The sequence below is a fragment of the Columba livia genome, chromosome 10 (assembly GCF_036013475.1).
Source record: "Columba livia isolate bColLiv1 breed racing homer chromosome 10, bColLiv1.pat.W.v2, whole genome shotgun sequence".
Taxonomy (NCBI): domain Eukaryota; kingdom Metazoa; phylum Chordata; class Aves; order Columbiformes; family Columbidae; genus Columba; species Columba livia.
The window spans coordinates 12,908,613-12,930,663 of NC_088611.1; the positions used below are offsets into that span (position 1 = coordinate 12,908,613).

Sequence of the window (22,051 nt, forward strand, 5' to 3'; positions counted from 1 at the left end):
TGCCTACTATATAGGTGATATTTAAGGAAGTCCTTTGATTAAGGAAGAGTTTGTGCAGTTGAAGCACTTTATATATTTTTAAAAAATCATTCTTGCATGCAAGCTTGTTAATTGTCCCTCTGCTATGTGAATCTTCCCACTATGGCAGCTCCTCTTGGAATATCAGTGCAGGTACAGCAGACGGAGGCTCCAAAGCTGCCCCTTGCCAAGTTGCTACTCACTAGCAAGAAGGGCTCTTAAACTTGGCAATAAATACATCCAGATGCTGAACGGACCCGGATTCACCTCCGTTTGCTCCCTTTTGGGATGGCCTCTTTTCTTCTGGGCTGAAATTCAGTGTACACTCCTCAGACTTCAAAAATGCCTCGTATTGGCTACAAATTTCAGATCCCAGCCTCAGCAGCTAGAATTAGAAACAGATCAAATGCAGGAAATTAATGCAGTCAGCCAATAAATTATGGAGCAGCAGTCGCCACAAGTACTGTGGTATTTGTGCTCTGTCAGTTCAGGGATACTCGTGTTTTGCTAAACATCACTCAGCTAACATCTGTATAAACACCGAGAATGCAGTGCGGATCTTTAAAAAGCAGATCAGCCCCAAGGAGGCTTTGCTGAAGGAGTTTCCCTGGTTTCATAAGCTGGAAAAGAGGGGAGGGGGGAAAGGGAGGGGAAACGAGAAAGTAAATATATTATGTACAATGCTGTTCATATTCAAATCACTTAATTTGTATCTTAGATTTAGGGGCAAAAATATGTTGTAGTGATGAACAGCAGCGTTTGAGAAATGTGTATTTTTTATTTTCAGAGACAGTAGCCGTTTGTCATTTTTATCTGTGCGACTTGTAGACTTGATTGGATTTATTATGTATGCTGCATGTTTATGGCGTTTTTATTGTATGCTGTTAATTTGTTGTAACTGCTGCCACTTTCTTGCCAAGGACCCCTCGAAAGCAAGTATGTGTCAACAGTTACCTTCCAGTTTAATAAACTTAATGCTACTTCTCTTAAGTTCGGTGAGGCCCTGGTTGTGCGTGTGCAGGCTGAGCTTTTTAACTCTGTTGTAGCCGGAGAAAGTTGATGCAACTGGAGCACAACCCTGCAGGATGTGTGTTTGAAGTTAAAACACTGGCTTGCATTATCTTTATGTTTTAAACTTAAATGGCAACAGTTGCCTACAGTCATGGTCACTGTAGTTTATGGCAAAGAGAGGAAGGGGAAAAAAAAAATCTCATACTTGTTTTAAGTGAGCAAGTCAACTGGCTTTAAAAATCAAATATAAAATGCCTTTTAAATATGATGCTAATGGTGAAAAAATAAGATTATACCTTTTAATATTTTTGAAACTAAGAAACATTGATAAATTATCCCAACAGGATTAAAATGTAGCTATTGGTAATAAAGCTGAACATATTTGTATGGTCAGGATTAAGTAGATGAGACTTAATTTTCTGGGAAAGATGCAAAGACAAAAATAATCCTGAGGGGAAAAAAAATAACATGCTGTGGGATATATATTTAAGGCACAACTGGAGGTAGAATTGAAACAATGGATTAAAGGCTCTTCATGGTAAAATAATGAGTAAAGTTGATACATTTCAGTTTCATTCTGTTTAATTTATTTGAGTTTATTATTACCTGCCGACAAATCTCAGTAATGATGCTTATTCTGTGAGGTCAGCTGTGTTATTAACTTTCTCAATAACGGGGCAGAAGCATGTTCTGGAGAAAGAGCAAGGGCTCTTCAAGTAAATGGGAACTGCTGTATACCACTCTTTTTTGTTGCAGCCATGGGAGTGTGGTTCGCAAGGCTACGATACAGAGTGATGCATGATGTGCAGCCCTCAAGAAGGAGCTGCTCTCATGAGGCAAGAGGTACTTGTAGCCGTGAGCACACTTGCTGTTGAGCATTGAGATTTGGTAGGACCAGGTTTGTAAACTGGCAAATTTTAATGTCCGCAAAAGGCAGCGCAGTCTTGGTGTGTACAGCCGCAGCGTCCTTTCAAACCTGCAGATTGTGTCTTGTCCTGCAAGAGCCCTGCGTTGAAATTCTTCTTTCTTGGAAAGGTCATGCAAGTTTTGCTTTTTGACGTTGATGAACCCTGCCTGTTTTCACTCTTCATGTCTAAAGACCGGTTTGCTCCATGGTGCCATACAAGGCAGACTGAGGTTTTGTTCAGCTCCTTTCATTTGTGGTGTGAACTGGATTTTGTTAGCTCTGCCCGTGTTTTGTCTTGGTATTATTGTATTCACCTCCTGTTCCACCTTGCCCATCACTATGTGCATATTTCATGTTGTAAGGGTTGCCCATATGCGTACTTGGAAATAGCACCTGCTTTTTCCAGAGTCGCAGCACTACTGGGGGAGATTCCTGATTTGTAATCCTGGTTATATTAAAAGCAATATAATGCCGATGGACAATGTAGTGTGGATTCAGAAAGAGAAAACCCCTCACTGAGTGATTTTGAAATGTGTTAAGTTAAAAATATCCCATTTGCTAATATGTACATTTGCACTAGCGTGTATGTGTGCATGCACCCATGCCTTCTGCCGTACTTTGTCTAAGTTTTCTGCACTTTTGTATGAAGGGTGGAATTTCGCCTGTGACAGTGTAGAAAATAGTCTCTTTTTTTTTTTTAGCAATAGTTGTAATTCTGATAATTATACATGCTCTTCTTGGGCATTGTTTAAGATGTGTTCTGCATTTATAGTATGGGTGAGATTCCTTGGTGTGCTTTGAATCACCGTGTAAATAGAAACACAATTTGTTGACTAAAGAGATTGCAAGAAATAGTTTATCTGAAGAGGGGATGTTCCCAGTGGGATGAGAGGACTGGAGTCTGTGCTCGGCTTTAAAACATCAGGCTGTATTGTTTCTCTCTCTTCCCTGGTATGTACAGAGGAGAGGGGGCCTGACTTTGTACTTAATTCATTTGTATTGCAGTAGAAAAAAATACTTAGTTCTGCGATTGCTTCTCCAAATAAGTTGTATTTTATGTGTAGGTGACTTGTTGCATACCTGGCTTCTTCTGCATTTAATTCCATTATTTGTGTTGGCAGGAATGTTGAGTCTTTAGAAACACCAAGTTGTACAGGGTCCAATCCAGAGCCCACTGGATGGAGGGAATTAAAGTGCCACCTTGCACTTGGTGGGCCGGTGATCAAGCCTGTGCAGTTTACAATGGCTTTTTGCTCTTGGGTTCATCCCGTGAATCCCGAAGGGACGGTTCCTCCTCCCGAGCTCCGTCCCTGTGCCTCAGTGAGGCATCTCTCCATTCCCTGGTGCCAGACCCTGCCAGGGGCTGATCCTCTGCTTCCTGAGATGTTACCCTGCCCAACCAAACCCAGGACAGATAAACCGAGAAAATAGGTCTCCTGTAAAACATGCAACTAACAAACATTGTTTGTTTAGTGCTTCCCCACCCTCATGTTTAATTGTATAAATTAAATGTCGCGTCAGTCTGCCTGAGGTGTTGGCATCCTATTCAAATTTCAATTACCACTATTAAAGTGTATTTATGCAGTGTGCAAATATAGGGAGAACATATTTACAGCAATCTTTTATTGCTAGTTATGTCTTAGAAAAATAACACTGAAGTGCTGAATCGCTAAGTTTAAGCAAGTTTTAAGTTGAAGGAAAATTTCTTTTCTCGGGCAATACAAGTCCTAGGCAGAACGAAACAGCAATGAATTGTATCACCGCCCAGCTCATGTCTGGGTGACTGTATAGCAGTAGTAATATATTGTTACTGGAACCACCTAAATAATTAATTGTAAGAAAACAACATAGTTAAAGCTCAGGAGGGGAGCAAAGGGGAAAGGTGCAAGACTGAATTTTCTCATTGACTGAAAACACCATTTGCAGTGATTTACCAAAACTCTCTTTAACTGCTGTTAGGAAGAATATAATTGAACTGAGGCTGAAATTGTACTTCTGAAAGAATAAGCTTTTCTGTATATCAAGCATTTCATACAGTAAAACAATGCTGTACTTGATGAATAATTAAAGTACCGAAGAAAATTTCTCCATGTGTTACTTAATTATATGTGTGAAGCATTTTTACCATTATGAAAAATATTTGAGGAATTTTGTTTTCATCTGTGCTCATTATTAGAGGCTCTTTCTGTAAAATAGAAAGTGTTGCGGAGCTCCATGAACTTCTTGTCGCTTTTCAGGGTTGCCCTGCAAGACCCATGAAGTGTTGGTGACAGATTCAAGTGCGGAGATGTTTTGGTTTTTGTTTTGTGTGGTGGTTTTTTGTTGGTTGGTTTTTGTTTGTTTGTTGTTTTTTTCCTTGGTTTAGGGTTTTTTTTAGTCTAATGCAATGAGTAAAATATTTAAGAGGAGGAGAGAGTGCAAATGGTATTACTGCTTCCTTGTGGATACAAGACAGGGTTTGTGAGAGGATTAAAAGATTTCAGTATTTCATATAATGAGAAAATAAATCTAAAAATTAGCACTATGTGAGTGTGTATATGAACTTTTAAAGTTGCAGCTGCTTTAAAGTATTCTTTTCTTCCTTACTCTTTTACATGAAGGAGTTTTAATTAAGTTTTTAAAATCTTGCTTAGATAGAAGCTTTTACAGCTTGCCTCTTTAAGCTACTTTGGACCCACCATCCAATGAGCTCCTGATGTTCTTGAGGCTTTTGCACCAGCAGTGCGGGTGCATCTGGACCAGAGGTGGGTTTTGACGTTATCTCCTGCAGCCTGGACATGCGATTGCTGTAAGTGACTAGAATGTCAGGGAGTTGTGGGAAGCTCAGATTCACCAGCATGGTTGTTGTACGGGTGTCCTGCAATCGCTGGGTGTTTGTTTCTCTTGTGACAGGAGCATGGGCTGGGAAGGGTCTTTCAACTCATGCCATCCCAGCCCCTCGTCGTGTTCCTGTCTCCAGTGCTGCTGCACCTGGATGGCTTTCCCTGTCCAAGTAAGAGGTTGGTAGCTGCTCTGCTCAGCCGAGAGCCAGCACTTGTAACCTGTTGAATCGTTCAAATGTGTATCCCTCACAGAAAACACTCTTTCCTTATTTTTTTTTTTTTTTTAACCCAGTTCAGTCAAATGTCAGGTTTTGTTTCTCACCTCCACATAATAAAATAAAAACTATTAGTAATAAAAGAACCTAGAAAGGAGAGCTTTTTCCTTCTGTCTGTCACTTAACACTTGGGTGTGAAAGGAGCTGGTGTCACGTTTCTCCTGGTGGGTGCCTCGCTGGGTTCTGGGAGTGAGGAAGAGGAGGGTATGCGAGGGGGGACACCCTGGATGGAGCTTGGTCATGTTGATGAGACCCAGTGGTGATGTCCATTGGTTCGTTGGGCAGAGGGGTCTGTCTGTGTCACCACATGCACCTGGGAGCTGGGAAATGAGCCCCTCTGATGCCCCACCACTGTGACCGATGATGCCCTAAACAAGAACTCTGTTGTGAAACAGGTAAAGAAACCACTGCAAAATCAACCATGTGAATTTCTTTAGCTCTTCCTCTCATGAGTGTATATGTCCCAATGTGAGTCTTGTCCTCCACAGCAGAGGAATGAGTGCTATGAACTGGGCTGCATCTGGTTGAGAAGAAATAGGTTAATGTTCTCCTAAAGGGTTCTTCGTCAACCTTTTTCCTCTGAAAATACTTATTTAAATTTCTTTGAATTAAGAATGGGGGGTGATTTGTTTAGTTTTGGTAATCTGTACTAGTCATCACGCAAGCCTGCATTTATTTTGGGAGGATTTAAGACTTTTTCTGGTGTATGTAGTGATTACTGCAATGGAAATACCTCTGGTGCAGGGGCAGAGCTGCTTAAAAATACCATCAGCCAGCAGGTCCTTGCTGCATTTCCAAGGGTAATGCCATCTTCTTTGGCAATGAAGATGATTGCAGTATGGTGTCTGGGTTTTCTTGTTAAAAGGCTACTGAGAATACGGTAATTCCATAAGAATAAGGATAGGAAATTCTTAAATGTGGCATTATGGATTGGATACTTTTGCTTCCAAATCACTTGGGCTGGGTATGTAGATGCTTGTGTTGCTTTCTTGTTCTTTGCTAGTGTCTCTGTGCAGATTTACATTGTATTTGGGATTATTTCAAACTGTAAACTGTTTAGGACATTTTAATATGAAAGCAAGAGTACTATAAATCTGAGCTGAAGCAGGTACTAATCTTGCTGTTTGAGAACTCAGAGAAGTCCTTAGTATAACCACTGAAAGTTTCTGGTTTGTTTCTGGGCACTTTAGTCAAGAATGTGTTTTTATTTTCCATAAGCCCAAGTACCTGGTCTGAATGTATTCTGTACTTAGGGATATTTTTGCTATTTAATGCTAATAATATTGACTTTGTTCCTGTTAGTTTGTATTTAGTTTCGCACATGGGTCTTTGAATATGTCTTTACATCGTTGCATGCCCAGATGGCTTCATCTAGAGAGAAAGTCACCAGAGCATTTAAAGTGATTGGAAATTTTCAAGCATCTTCTCAGTGATGCTGCTGGTTTTCATTTTCCAAGAGCAGTGCAATCCTTCATTCCTGGTTGATATCCCTGACACATTGGAGGAGAATTTCTGAAAAGAAGACAGTTTTCAAGGATATTTTATTCTTGAGCTGTAAGCAAACATTGACATCAGCGTTTTTAGCTGAGCTGTTAAAGATCTCTATGAGGTTTTGTCCCGCTCCTGGAAGATGTTGCACATTTTCTTTCCTTAGTTTTTAGAGTTCTCTGGTCCTGATAGAGAACGCCTGTTTGGGCAGGAGCATAGTTGAAGCTGAGGGTCAGTCCATACACTTTCTAGATGACAGAATATGCACAGTCGGGAGTTTTCCATCTCTTCCTTTTATTTATACGCGGTACAGTTTGCTAAGCAGACACATGTTTTAATGACAGCGGACTAAATTTACACATTGTACAGTGGTATTTTGCCACATTAATTACCTTGTCAAATGTAATAGGTAATTACCACATCAAATCACCTTCATATGTTATATGGAGGCATAACTTGCTAAATTATTTAAAAAAACAAACAAACAAAATCCCAGAAGCCCAAGGGCAACATCACCACAAACCTCTCTCTTTCTCTTCTAAAATAAAACGCTTTTGTGTGTGAAGGCAGGAGGTTCGCTCACGTCAGCCAGCATCTGCTTTGGGTTGTGGGTGTTTCTCCTGGGGCTGGACACTAGGAACCCCGTGCCCGCGCTGCTGGGCTATAGCCTGCCCACTGTCTTTCTTGGGGAAAACTAAAAAGCAGAAGAGTTTTGTCAGGGAGGGGAGACCCTCTAGTCTAACTTCTGATCCTCTCTGGGGAATCGATGTTTTGACTCTTACGGCAAATGTATTTGGTGTCTTTTGTCTGGTGGTGACCGAAGTAGGATGAGAAGAGCTGGCAAAGGGAGGTGATGTCTTTTGAAAAGGCATCAGGAAGGTATAGTAATTCTTTTAACAATATCTCTTTCTCTTATACACTTCACGCATACATACACTTTAGTCCTTTTTTTCTCCCGGGTATCCCTGTGGGATTTCACAGGACCAGTAATTCCTTTCTTCATAGCTTGCTTGTTCGGATCAAGCAAACCTTCCAGCTCTCTTTTGTCTCGTTGCCATCTTGCAGTTGTGCTTTGCCTCCTTCACCAGGCTGTGATCCGGCAGCTGGTGCTGGAAGGACAGGCCAAGGGCTGCAAGCGATTGCTCATTGTTTGGATCAGTGCAGTGAAACCATTACTTACTTTATTTTCCCTAGCGATTTGTGCCTAGCCTGAAACTAGTCTTTTGAGTTGATTCGTACACAGATTTTTGCCCAGACTGGGCCATGCTGGAAGGAGCACTTCTTCCATGTGACCAACCGTAATACGCTGAGGAAGGAAAATAGTAAACTTTGGTTATTCTTTCATATCCAATAGGTAGCTAAATGGCATCTCTGATAAACCACTGCAGTGAATTTGTGAAACTAGCTTAGTGTTTTAATGTGCATGTACCAAGGAGGTACCCACAGGGGCCAACAGCTGAGTGATGCAAGTCCTTGTCTCTTCAGAAAAGGAAGGTGGGGGAAGCGGGGAAAGCTGCTTTAAAGTGCAGCCCTTGAAGTTGTGAGTGAGTAGAGAGACAAGGAGGGTTGAACTGAGAGGGCCTTTCCCAAACCATCTATTTACTTCAATCCTGATTAATTATGGTCCTGACATTGCTCTTACCAACCCATACAACTTCATCAGTTTCAAAGACCTAAGTCCTAGTCTGTTCACTTGTGTTTCATAAAGTTCAGTTAGCAGCTCACTTTGCACACAAGATACAATCCTTAAGATACTTCTCACTTGGCCTCTCGGAGGGCTAAGGAGGGTCTTCAGGGTGAGTTGGTAGGATGAGCAGGTCACAGAGAGCCCGTGCCCAGGGAGCCATGCTGTGGTGATCCAGCCATCTCCTGTGGATACCTTGCCAGAGCACCAGGATCAGGGAGGTTTGTGATCTCAGTCCTTCCTGAGAGCCACTCCTTGTCCTGACAGGGGGTGAGTCTCTCCTGTTCATGCTTGCGTAGGGAACGGCATCCTTCATGCCTCACCTACCTCTGAGTCATCTTCAGAGGCAAAGAGATGGCAGGGAAAGGAGGGGACTTCCTCGCTGGTGCTCCTGGCTGCCCGGGCTGGCCTGGCACCCTCACCACAGCTTCTCTCCAGCCTTTTGGGCAGAGCCCCATCGTCTGCCGGGCTGTGCCATCCTCCGGCTGCAGACCCGGGGCAACAGCAGGAGGGCTCCTGCCTCCTTTTCTGAAGCTGTGGGTGAATTTTTTATATATTTTTTTAAAATTGTCTGGTGGTTGCTGCTTCCTCTTGCCCAAGATTTCTTAGCCAGCGCTCAGGGAGAACTTGCCTTAAACGGGAAGTGTAACTGAATCCATTGCAAATTAGCAGTTAAACTGACAGAAGGACGTTAGAGTTTTTAGTTGTTGCATTTTGAAGTTGGCCAAGTCATGCTGTGGATATAAAAGGATTGTTCTTCACACTCCAGGATGCTGGGCGAGGAGGCTACTGCAGTGTGTCCACACAACGTGGCTGAACGTGGCATAATCTGGTTTGAAATAAACTTGCTGGTTCCCTTCTCCTTCTCTGTCTGAATTAATACTGGGTGTTTATGAGAACAGAGTGCAAAATGCATCATGTCTTCATTTTTCCAACAGCTGGCACGTGAAGATGCTGTTGTTTAGGAGAAGGCCACTCACCAATCCATCCCCAGCCATGTGGAAAATGTTAGCGGTGCCGTATCTTGGATACAGTACCTCTATTTTCCAAAGAGATGAAGGCTGTTAAGTGTATTTTTCTGTGGGAGCTGAGCCTTCGTTTATGAATCTGGGATCTTTTCTCTCCTGCTGGGTGCTGACTGAGGTATTTCTGGGGTAGGTGCCAGGGTTGTTCTCTCGCTAATGATTCATGTGCCCCTCGCATGTTGCGCTGCAAAATGACATGTAGCAGCGTGTACCCAGTATTTACGTTACATCGGTTTGGCTCTCCAAACATGTACTTTCGCTTTCATCTCGGAAGTTGTGCCACCCTGTTATAGATTCGCAGTGTTGCAGTTGGTAAAAGCTATTCACAAATTGATTTCTGGAATATTTGGGTCTATGAGCGCAGTGCCCAGTGCTCTGCTGTGTCATGGTTTCTATGTAGGTGGCACGTGCTGCTGCAGTGCTTTGTGGAGGGACCCTGGTGCTGGGCAGAGGGGACATTCGGGTTCTCTGCTCTGACCGTGGTGGGCACGACCTGCACAGCGACCCCTTCCCTATTGTCCCCCGTGAAAACGGGGTGATGAACGCGAGAACTGTAGGCATCAGCCTCCACGTAAATGAAACCCATTCTAAATACAGGTGGTTGTCTGGGTGATAAGCAGCTGATGAGCAGCCAGGAGGGCGAAGGCAGGGGAAGGATGGGCTGGGGTTCAGCCCTGAGCCCCCTCGGGGCTGTGCCGCAGGTCCCCCCAACGGTCCACGGCCAATATGTTCCTAACAGAGCTGTGGCTTTTCCAGCGTGCGAGGAGAGACCACTGATTGAATTCCTGTAGACCACTAGAGAGCTATTAACCGGTAATGGCTTTCAAACTGTCCTGGGGTGGTAGTGGAGCGCGTGTCTCCTTCACCTTTGTGTATAACACTTTCGAGTTTATTACGTTTTTCTAAATGACTCAGTAGCGTGTGCTAGGCTTTGGGTGGCCCACTTGAAACGCTCTTAGAAGGGTTTGCTTTTCAGAAAGAGAGAAGTGTTATCCTTAGAAATTCAGACTCTTTTACGGAGCACTAACATATCTTCAGTCTGTATATTTAACATATGACATACACCGGTAGGGCTGTTGCCCTCTTTGTGGATTGCAATTCTGCTTTGCTGCAGAGCATTTTGAAAATGAAAGAATTGTAAATTCAGTGTAGATATAAAGCTGAAGTACACTCTGTAGTCTGTGCTGGCTCAGGACCTAAAGTGAGGAATAAATGTAGATTCTGGAAAATACCGCTCAACTTTTCATATACTTTTTCTACATCCAGACCGTTCAGTGATCTCTGAAGTTCTTATGAGCTTTCAAAGTTCATATTGAGGAATCAGTTCTAACAATATAATCTAGAAGGAACAGACACTTTTTTTACAACCTGTGATTTGCCTGGTACAAGTTCTAGAAAACGTCATTTCTTTTAAGAGAAAGAAAATACCTTTCAAGCCACCCTTTGTCCACAGGATTTATGTCCTGGCTGATGCAGACAGTAAAACCCCATGAAGATGTATATGTTGTTTAAGAAGTGCTATTAAAAATTAATCCTATTTTCTATTATTCTGGTGTAAATAAATGACAAAAAAAAGCCAGCTTGAAACCAAAATGGCCACTTTCTGAGTTTTATGCAGAATAAAAGGCTGTTTATCCTTTCTGCTTTATTTTAAGCTGTGATTTTACTATTCAAGAAACAAATTCTAATCAGCCACTGTATCAGACAAATGGGAGCTTTAGTGAGCGGTTTGTATGTTGGAAGGGAGCACTAAGATTCTCATTATAGTGCATGTCTGAATAATTAGTAGGACCACTCTGCACTTTTTTTTGGCAATGAGAAGAAACTTGCTTTTTACTGCAGCGACAGGCTGACAGGAGCATCTAACAGTTCGGTCATTAGTGTGTGCCTGCCATCAATGTCATGTTACGGTGTCAAATTAGTTCGTGCCCCCTCTGGAGCCAAAGCTGGACCTGCAAATTATCCTCCTACATCCCAGGAAACCGTGTTTGCTAAACCTCACATCAAATACGAACAAATGATTAACATGGCTCATAAATTAACTAGTTTACAGGCTTATAACTTTTTACAAGTAGATAATAAAGACAGAAGTTTTAGGACTGTGTTGTGCTTAGTTCAAAACTGTGATGCTTTTGCTTTCGTGGTTTGTTTTTGGTTTTTTCCTCCTTTGCTCGTTTATTGTATGTAGGTTTGCTTTTCTCTTATGGGGGAGAAAAATGGTATACAGCCGAGGAAATAATGTTTAGAAAATCTAGTGTCCTAAAGGAAGCAAATGTAAATCCACTGAAAACAATATAATTAAGTTTGTTATCTCATTGCCCGATAAGTCGCTGACAATAGTCTTTCTTCTTGTAGTGGCAGTTGTTCGTTAATGAGTTCACCAATTAAGTTTGAAAGATTACAGCCTTTGCCAAGAGGATTTATCTGTTAAAAGCATTATATTTTTTGTGATACATTCTTACCATATTGTAAGCCTCTTTGTTAAAGAGGTATAAGACTACCTCTTAAACACATTAAATCCTATTATAGGCCCAAAAATAATTTTACAATCTGTTTACACATTAGCATCCACAAAACTGTAACAAATCTGTCCAGAGATGTCTGTTTTGAGAATAGGATGCTAACAGATAGTGCACTCTCTTGAAGCTGGATTGCCCTTGTGAAATGAGTGCTTTTTTGCTGCAGAATAATTGTTTTATAATGATTTATGACTATGGAAATAATATTCTTTTTATATCTCCGCCTTTAAAAATCTCTCCTCAGCTGATTTTTTCAATGCAGAAATAGTACAGAATTTTTAGTGCTCTTTTACAGCCTTTGAATGTAAAACAAACTAAAAAGAGTAAGTTTTCTGCCTTCTATATATTAAAGTCTCATTCACCCACATGCAAGCTACTGCTACCTTTCTTTTGTACCTTCAAGGGGGTGAGTAAGCCTTGATATCAGAGATCAAATCAGCATTTTGGAAAGGGCCTAGCATGCAAAAACATGAAAAATCTATCTATTCATAAGAAAACGTCTGAAAATGCCAGAGGTTATGCTCAGTTTATCTGTCAGCAAATTTAAGTAGGTGGTAGTCAAGTTAGTAAATACTTTACTAATATTGTAACTATAAGGAAACATGACTGCAGCCTCAGCATCCTGACCCGTGCACGTTTTAATGACTTTGCTAGGGAAACACACACTACATTGCAGATTAGCAATAATGTTTAAAATGCAAGTAATTTCTGCAAGAAGGTTTGCTTGTACACAGTCATATTGAAAAAAGGAGAGACTTCTTTAGTTAATCCTGAGAAAGAAACCTTTTTGTTCTTGATTATATATCCAATTCTTTTGAACAAATCCTGTTCTGATTAGTACTCATGTAAAACTGTTAACTTTATCAGGGATAATACTGTGACATTGATTTTTCTGAAGTTTTGGTGCCTCTGCTGTGTCCTCCCCTTCGCCACCCAGCGTGCTCATGACAGTCTTTCATGTGCAGCTGAAGAAAGAGGGTGAGAGGCATTTCATACATCAAAATTGCCACAAAATCTGTTAATCTGAATTCCGTGTTGCCACCCGCCTGCAGACCCTCTCCTAGCCCGAAGCCACTGGGTTTTTTAAGCCAAATACTTCCATGCCATTTTGCCTCCCCGTGCCGTTGGGGCCCCAGGCAGCACATTCCCCCTGTATGGTTTCCCAACTCCTCTTAGGAAATAGCCAGGCCAGGGTGAGGGTATTTGCTAATACAGTTAACCAAATGCATTCTCTGTGTTCTCAGCTCAATCCTACCTTAATGATTCTCATCACTTTCTTAAATATAAAGTGCCTGCCGTGACCTGATAGCTCATAGCTGAACAGTTAATAAATGTGATGTATCCCCAAAGCATTGCTGCACCAGATGCGCAGCACCTCTCAATCCATAGGGCTGCCCCAGCTCTGGTAGCGGGGGCTCTGGTCCACATCACCTTGGAAAACTTAAACCTCCGAGGTTCCAGAAGCAGAGTTAAAGTTGGGACTTTGTATTCAACCAGCCACCTTATTGTGGTTTAGATATTACAGCTCTGGAAATAAGACCACCCACTACCTCACACATGCTGTGTGTGCTGCTGCCCTGCACGTGGCATTTAGAGAAATAATGAAATTGTACCTGTGGGATGGTGCTACTCGGTGCCTGTTTAACAGGACAAAATTACACACCCAGTCGTGAAAAAGAAGTGTGAATTGAATATACTGTGAATTGCTTAATTGTTGAGAAAAACATAGGAGGTTTTGTTGCAGCTTTGGCCGTTGTCAGGATCAAACTTGTGGTACTTCTCAAAGAAATTTATTGCTTTCTTTTGCCCTCTTTAGTGCAGTTGGTGCCTTGTGAGAAACGTTGCTGGATGTTTCTGTACATTTTTGATAACTGGAGGTTGATCTGGAGCACGGTGGGGTTGTGCCCATCACATCGGTGGCTGTTGAGCTGTGTCCCAAGTGACCCTCTTCAGTCTGCAATTTCTGAGGATGCTGCTGCAGTCCCAAATCAGACTTTGCCTTCAGTTCCAAACCCACTTAACTTCTGCTGTCTTTGCTCCGTTCCTTACCTTCACCCAACCACATAATTGCTTTATATTGCTTTAACACACCAATCTGTGAAACTGCTCCATTTTCTCAGTTATTGGGCTATTTTCCTTGTTCTTTTGCGATAGAAATCTTTAGATATTGTGCTTTTTGCACAATAGCAGATTTATGTTTAAGGAGACTGGCAGTCCTTGGAGAATGTGAAGTCTTGTGTCTTTATCCGCAGATGATGATACTGAAGAGAGGATTTCTAGTACCAGTAGGCTTGGAGGTAGGCATGTAAAAATGATGCTGAAAGCCTGTTTGATCTAAGTATATGTATTCACAAGTGGAGAAGAAAAAATGCTGATTCTGATATTGAGCACTGCAGTCTGCTTTGTGTTCTAACCTAAGTGTAGCAAGCTGGCTTAAATCATCAAATATTTTTGAACTCTGCATGGAGGCGGATGTTGTCTTACCGAGTGAAGGGAAAGCTGACATGCACTGGCATGCTCTGATCAGCCTTTATAGCACTGGATGAGGATCACATCACATTTAAATCACAACAGGACAAACCACCCAACCTTGCCTACCCTTGGGAGTGGGGAACACCCCTGGCACTTCCTTTTGGGGTGGGAAAGCTCCCTTCCAGATCCTTATCAGTACCTGGGACGTAACTTGGAAGCTTTAGTTAAGCTGAGTTAATCAAGTTTGTTTTCATTTTATGGTACATGTTGATGTGTTTGCAGTGACACCCTCTACCATTTTTTTTCTTTCCGTGCTGTTTGAAAAGAAAAACTGAGACAACAATGTCCTGTTTGCAGTGAACAAGAGCTTTAGGGTACAGCATGGAAAATGAGTTATAATTCCTGTCTTGAGAAAAACATACAAATTTTGTGCTGTGATTTTTGGTACTGAATTATCAGGTTCTGTTTTTATTTGAGCAAAACACATATATTGCATAAGAATAAGTGTTATATTTATAAACACTTCCCTGGCTCTACAAGCTCTTGTTCACCTTAAAAAAAGCCCTGTTCATGCTGCAATAAAAATACATGTATTTAATTCTTAAGCAGTGAGTTTGTGCATTTTGCTCCTAATTCACAAAGAAAGTTTAACTTAACAGAAACCCACGGTTCCTTTCAAGGCAGCTGCATGAATTTACTTAGAAAATACAAACTGGCATGAGGAATGAACTCCTTAAGCCTGGAAAGGACTCTGCTCAGGATCCCTGTACAGGGATACCTCATTTGGAGATGTTGCAGTGTGTACATGTGCATTTTCCTGTGCCGTCCTTTTGGTTTTCTTGGATGAGTTTTAACTCTCCCTTCAAAAAGTTAAAGATGCAGGAAATGTAGCAGAAACTTTGTGGGCAATGATGCTCTGTCCCACGTTGAGCCTGCAGGCAGGTGTGACTCCTAGTTACGTGGTGGAGAATTAATCCATTTGTTTGAGAACAGTATTTCTATGTGAACATGTACAGGGAGGGCTCAGGGCAACTCAGTTTGGGGTTTGCTGGCTGGTGCTGGTGTGGGCTGGGGAGCCCTGGGCAGAAGTCTGTGTTTCTGCTGGTGCTGACACAGCCTGTGTGGGTCAGGATCAGGGCTGGATGTGACCCAGCTGCTTTTTCAGGGGCAGGGTGAGGGACAGGCACGTTCTGGACTGAACCCTTGTCCCCACCATGCTCTCCAGCTGTGTTTGGGTAGGGTGACGGCAAAGCTGCAGGTGGGCATGAGGGGAGTGCTTTGTGCCACCGGGAAGCAGCACGGTGTCCTCAGGCAACGGGTGGGATCTGAGGTGACCGAGCAGCCCCTGCCCAGCTCCCCATGCTGACGGTTACACATTTTCCAAAGAGCTGGTAGCAAAACCTTCAGCTGCTGGCAAGCTTGTGTGCTGCCTTCACCACTAGCTTTGGTCTGACCACAGGCATGAAGAAAATGGAGGTCAGGGATGAGCCAACAGCTGGAGAAACCTTGGGTAATCCATCTGTAACCATGGGCAGGAGTGTGCTGCCCAGCATTTGGGAATTCATCTGCTTTGAAAACATCCTGAGTGTGACTGTACCTATATTAGTACGGTGATGTGCCTTCTAAGCTGAAGAGTTAGTGTGACCTTTGGGCTCAACTGAATGACTACAGAGATGACAAAGAAGCAAACCTTCCCTGTTAAATCAAACATCTCAACTAAGTAATCCTTCAGTGGGCATGCAGGGCTTGGACAGCCAGCAGCAAGGGAGTCTGTACCAAAAACTTCAGACTAACTTACTTTGGGTTAACCGGTATGACAAAATGATGAACGCTGAGGTTTTGCGATGCAGCAAATGTTGAAATGTTAATTGTGTGGGCTCAGCTGCCTTGGGCTGGACGTGCCGTCCCTCGTATACGGCTGCCCCAGCAGCTGCCGACCAAGGGACAGGAGCTTGGCAGAGGCAGCATGGCTGTGGGGAGGAGCTGAACTATGTGCTCAAGGCTGTCTTGCCCCCTGGTAAAAATTGTTTCTAGCTTTCTTTTCTCTTCTTAGTGTGCTAACATACCCCAGGGCAATCTGTCGTTATTATCCGGCTTGTGGGCGTGACACTCTGCCCTCATGTGCAACGTGCGTGGAGAAGCGGGGTTGTATAGTCCCGCGTGTTTTGATCCCAGCGCCTTGGATTTGGAGTTGAACACCCATGGACATGCAGCAGTGCTGGGAGTGAGAGCTCACCTTCCCCGTCTCTGCAGCAGGAACAGTGTTTTGGAATAGAGGCCATCTGTGCAAGGGGCAAGTGCAATTTAATGTCAGCCATGCGGGATAGTGTTACATGGACTTTTCTATAGGCTGCTGACTGTTCCCAGTTTACCCAAAGAGATGGAGGGGTGGAAGCAAACCTTGGGCCTCCTGATTTCTCCGCGCTTATTTCAACTGCAAGATCCCATTTCCCACCAATTTCACATGTATAAATGTGTGGGTTTGCACACACAAAATTGTGGACACAAATTTACATGCTGTCTTGAGCCACCTTTTGTCTGTATTCTGTTGTTTCCCACATTTGGGGCCTTAGGGGTGGTATGATGAGATCCGATTAGTAGTAATTCTGTTAATTATAACTCCTAAATTAGAGCATCAGTGCAGAAGCCTCACTTTCTGATTTGGATTAAAAAGCCCTTCATCTCAACCAAGCACGGTCAGTGCAGATGATAGCAGAGTGCACTGAAATACATTAGATCAAAGTGATGGATTTCATGTGTGATGCCAAAATGGCTAATGAATTGCTTTAACCTGAGATTTATTACTCATGACTTACTTATGCTCTTAGAACTTGCTTCCCAAAGCCATGAATTTATGTGTAAACTCACCTGCTATTTTATCTTTCTGTTGCACCAAGAGGTTCCCTGTATGTGAGGTATATAACATTAAATTGCATCCAGCCTGGTGTGGTCCTTCCTTAAATTCTGAATGTGGCAGAAGTTCATTCTCAGAGGTGGAACTGGACTTGGAGGCTTCAGTCCAAGTGCTCGTAGTTCCATGGTCGTGTCCAGTGCTGCTGTCCCCATGTGTATTTGCAGAGGAGGGTAAAAGATGATGTCTTGCTCTCAGCTCTCTTCTCCCCTTGTTCTGTCCTCCTCCAGCTGTTTTTCCTCTTGGGTTGTTGTGTCAAGGCCCCCTCCCAAAATACCTCTGGTTCATTTTTGCTTGTTGGAAGGTCTCCACGTGTACCCAGGATAATGAGAAGTTACTGAGGAACATGGCACAGAGTTTGCTGAACAGCTTCTGACTCTTTCTCTCTGCTTTTAACAAGAGGTTTTGGGGGCTGCAGGCCCACAATACACACTGAGCTGCAGGTAGGGAGATTTTTTTGTTCCTTTTATTGCTCCCATACCAAGGTTACATTGTGCATGAACAAAGCCAGGCTTCTGGAAAATGTTTAGGCCAGGGGCGTCAAACTCATTTTCACCAGGGGCCTCATCAGCCATGCAATGTAATTTTAAGACTATATAAATGTAACTATTCCTGTGGCCCCCGGTGAAAATGAGTTTGACACGCCTGGTTTAGGTTGTAGATTTAAGAGCAGGAGATGCTGAGAGAACCCACCTGGTTTCTCTTGAAGCCACCAAAGGTAGGAGGGCCATATGAGAACTGAGTTATTGGGACTCCTCCTAGTTTCCATATTGCTTTATAGCAGGACTCACTAGCTAGTGGCGTAGGCTTCCACAGTTGTCTTTGGCAAATTGTCTAAAACTGGGTAAGACAAAACACCTATGTCTACTGGGGCATTAATCTGACACAAGTAGGTGAAATGGCCTGGCTGGAAACAAAGATACAGGAACAACTATTTTTGCCTTCAAGACTTGTTGGGCAGAAAATAACTTGGTCCTTCTAAAGCTTAGGACATCTTGTACCATAAAAGTGTGCCGTGTTTTGTAAGGAATTGGAAATGGCATTACTGCAATATATAAATAATAACATGGAGATAGTGCAGTATAGTGTGAAGAACTTCTGTAGAATATATAAAATGTCATGGTTTTCATATACATTGTGGAAAAGAGAAAATAACTTCAAGTGTAAAGGATATGGAAATGCAGTGAATAAACATCAGTGCATTCGAGGATTTTTCATGCAACAAGCTAGATTTATCTTCACAGAAAAACTATCTATAAACATCAATGACTGCAGTTACATTAGAAAGTCTGGGTGTGCAAGAAAACCTACTTTTCAATCGTTCTCAGTTTTCTTAAATTTAAACAATCCAACATTAGAAGATCTAAGATCTGATTCATTTCTAATTTGTATCGGTTTAATCCAGGACACCTCCTGAGATTTGAAAAGAGCTGTGCTGTTTAACACCTGAGTAAGCGAAAACCAGGTTCATTTTCCTGTTTGAGATCAACCACGTTTCAACAGCATGTTTCTGAACAGACAAAATGAACTAGAACTATCGAAACACTTGGTTCGCTTTGGGCAATAATTCACCAGGGCTGTTCAACTTGTAAACACATTGAGAAATTGCCTTTCCAGAGCTAACCAGAGGTGGGTTGGAAATACAGAGGAAATGTAACATTTCTTGAAAAGCTAGGACTTCTTTTCAAGCAAAAAAGCTCATGAAAATGCAGATACAGCTCTAACTTCCATCTAAGCAACCAGTAACTCAACAGAGAATATTATCTCCTAGTTCAGCAGCAAATCTGATGCTCTTACCTATCCCATTGCATGGGAGAAAACATGGAAACCTGGAAGCATAAGACCACCTTCATGGAATATTACATAGTCCAGTATTTTTGTTAGCGCATGTGTTCACAAACTGTGTCCACATGGTAGGATACCCCAGAGACATATAGCATAACGTGATGCAGTTTACTTCTAAGTCAGGCCTCTGTTGTATGGCCTAAAAGCTTTGTAAGAATTTAGCAGCAATATCAAGAAAAACCAATATAAGTGGTCCATTAATGAATAGGTCCTTGAGTGTCAGGAAGCAGACGTTGTTGGAAACTTGGGTAATATTACTGTTGGGTTTTATTAATTAAATATAGCTATTAATATGACCTTGGATTTAAACACAATGACCTCTTTTGTGAGTATGATTAGCAGATGTTTACCATAATTCTTCACTCTGTGAAAAATGCTTGTTGCACCCAATAAAAACAACCATATTTACTTTGCTAAATCAAATATTTGGAACTTGGGTCTTACTTTATATATCATGGCTCCAGTGTCTTAGACTTTCCAAGTTTAAGGTTGAGAGCCCTTGGAGTAACATATGTGGTAGATCTCAGAGTACAATGACCTATTGTATTAGTGAGTGCCTTTTCCCCCCCGCTTTGGCATCGTATCTTCTGCAGTGAAAGCAGTGAGTGCTCTACCAGCCTCTGGATTTTATTTTTACAGAAGTGTGAGAAAGAACATTTTTGAATCCACAAGGTTTTCTATATTTTATCCGTTACTTGCGGACAACTTCCTTTCCAGAAGAACTGCAGCAATGGAAGCAGGAAACACAATTCCAGTTCTTAAAATAAAGCTGGAAGTTATTTTCCTTTTCAATAGCATCTTGCCTAATTTTAGACTTTCAAAAGTCTGTTTTCCACTGATTTTCCCTTTCCCCTACCAAATCCAGAATTCAGAAGCGATAAGTCCCATTAACAATCCACATCACCCCCCTTCCACAAATTGCCACCTGCTGCCCCCAAACTGCTGCAGGTATTTTCCATATAGATGAGCGCTGTTTCTGGCTGCTGGGGTCAGTTTTAGTAGCGGCTCTGCTGCCTGCTTGTCTGCAGCGCTGAAAGGAAATAGCAAGGGAACAAAACTATGCTTTTCTTGGGAAACCACTCCCTTTGGAATGGAGAGATATGGCTTGCCACTTTTATTTTGTTTCCCCCTCCAAAGTAAGCAACAACATTGCGAGGAACAGGGCCAGCAAGAAAAGAATATTATTTAAAAGGCGTCATCTATCTAACCGGTGTGTTTCAGGAAAAGGAGTCTCCTGCTTCATATTTTAAGGAGTGTAATAAAAATAGCAACCGGTTTAAGAAAGGGGCTGACGGACTGGAGAAAGTGACAGCAGCAGCCCAGGGAAATAGTACTCCATTTATCCGAGCAAGCTAGAACATTGATAACGCTCCTCGCCACAGCCGCTGCTATCAAATCAGAGACTATTTGTATCCCTGGTTGGCAGGTTACTTACATGGTAACAAGTCTGCCCGACATTATTGCAGATCATCATTAACTAGCTACTGCTGTTTGTTTGCCGTTACCTGCTAGATGATGTCCGTGAGTCGTGTCGTATCATCACGACAATCACAATCTCACCCAGTTTAGGGACCTACTGCTTCTGAGAAGGTGCTCAGCCTGAGGTCTCTTCCCTTTCTGTGTTTTACAGGAGGAAAAGAAGTATGGAAAAAAATATATTGGTTGCAGCTTCACTTTTGCTTTAAGGTGAGCAAAATGAAGGTTGTGTAGCGTGTGTCACAGGCTGCGATGAGAAGCAACAGTGGCACACACAAAAGAAGGGACAGAAGGAATGAGAAGGGTGGGCTCTTCTCCATACCCAGATCTGATGTTGGCAGGGCTGTGGGTGTGTAAGGATCCAGATAAGGATAATGGCTGTTGGTGGGATATCCTGCTTTCTGAAGATCTTTGATCAGTTGGGCTTGCATCTTGCAAGTACATTTCTTACTTGATTATCTTTCTCTGCGTGTTTTGGTTTCCTTTTCCTTTGTTCAGTAATTCTACTATCTGTTTATTAAAATGTGAGATCCTTTACAGCTCACAACCTGAAAGGTTGTCTTTATTTTTGCTAGTTTTAAAAGTTTTATATGGTGATTTTTCTAGCATGATTTGTTTTCTTTCAGTAGCATATTTCAACCCTTTACTGAAAATATGGGATCAGATCGTCACTATACAAGTCTTTGGAAGCCAATTGCAAAATCACCCATGAAGCCAGTGCATCTCTTGATTTGTAGTTGACAGTATGCCCCATTATATCTATCCTAAATAGTTACAGGTTAGGTCACTCAGTAGGGAAGGCTGTAATTTTGTATGAAAGCACAGTTTGGTGAAACTATGATATCAGCACAACTATTATAAAACATGAAGTGCTTTATCTTCTCCCTTATAAAATGTGTAATTTCTACCCATTATCAGTATTATTACAAGAGTCCTTGTAGTAAAGTTGTCTTTTGATAGGCAGGAACTGGTCTTCGCTAGGAACGAGTACAGTGAAATGTAACTTCACTTTTAAAGGAGAATAAATAACACGAGTGAAGTTTACTAGAACACAATAAAGCTGTTTCCAGGAAAGCTGCTGCAGAGGCAGGTAGGATGTGCTCAAGATTTATCCTTGGGGTGAACATGTGCAAGTACCGTAATGATGCTGTAGAGAACATTGAAGTAAAATATTTGGTTAAGAGTTATCCCCAAAGAAGATACATAGTTTGGTTTTCTTACTAGCTTTCAGATTACAGTGGGACAGTTAAATGAAAGTTCCTTTAAACCTATGCATGAATAAATCTTCATGGCTGGGAGGAGGTCAGATCTAGCGTGGTTACCTCTGCCATAGACAGAGCGAATCTCAACCGCTCACCAACTCACCGGATCGTTCAGCTTGTGGATTCAGGGATGAGCAGCACGAGAGGGGAGAAGCTGGAAAATGAAAGGTTGGTCCCAGCATCGTCATACAACTCTCTGTGCAGCTGCTACCACAAGAAGGGTTTTAAAACCAAAGCATGGCTTATCCAGGCTAGGTGTGCAACTGTTTTGAACTAATTCAATCAAGATTCAGGAGATTATAGTGAAATAAAGAAAAAAAAGAGGAGGAGGGGAAG

General features: G+C 42.2%; 1 protein-coding gene across 16 annotated transcripts in view; it reads left to right on the forward strand.

The window, feature by feature from the left end:
* FOXP1 (forkhead box P1) overlaps window positions 1-22,051 on the forward strand; it is a 383,604-nt gene that overhangs the window by 117,268 nt on the left and 244,285 nt on the right. Inside the window, exon 1 of one of the 16 annotated variants that reach the window (XM_065075375.1) lies at window positions 20,642-20,663. The exons of the other annotated variants lie outside the window; for them this stretch is intronic. The gene's annotated coding sequence lies outside the window, so the exon portion shown is untranslated. Of the gene's footprint in view, window positions 1-20,641; window positions 20,664-22,051 lie in introns of those variants that run through there. 16 annotated transcript variants of the gene reach the window in all.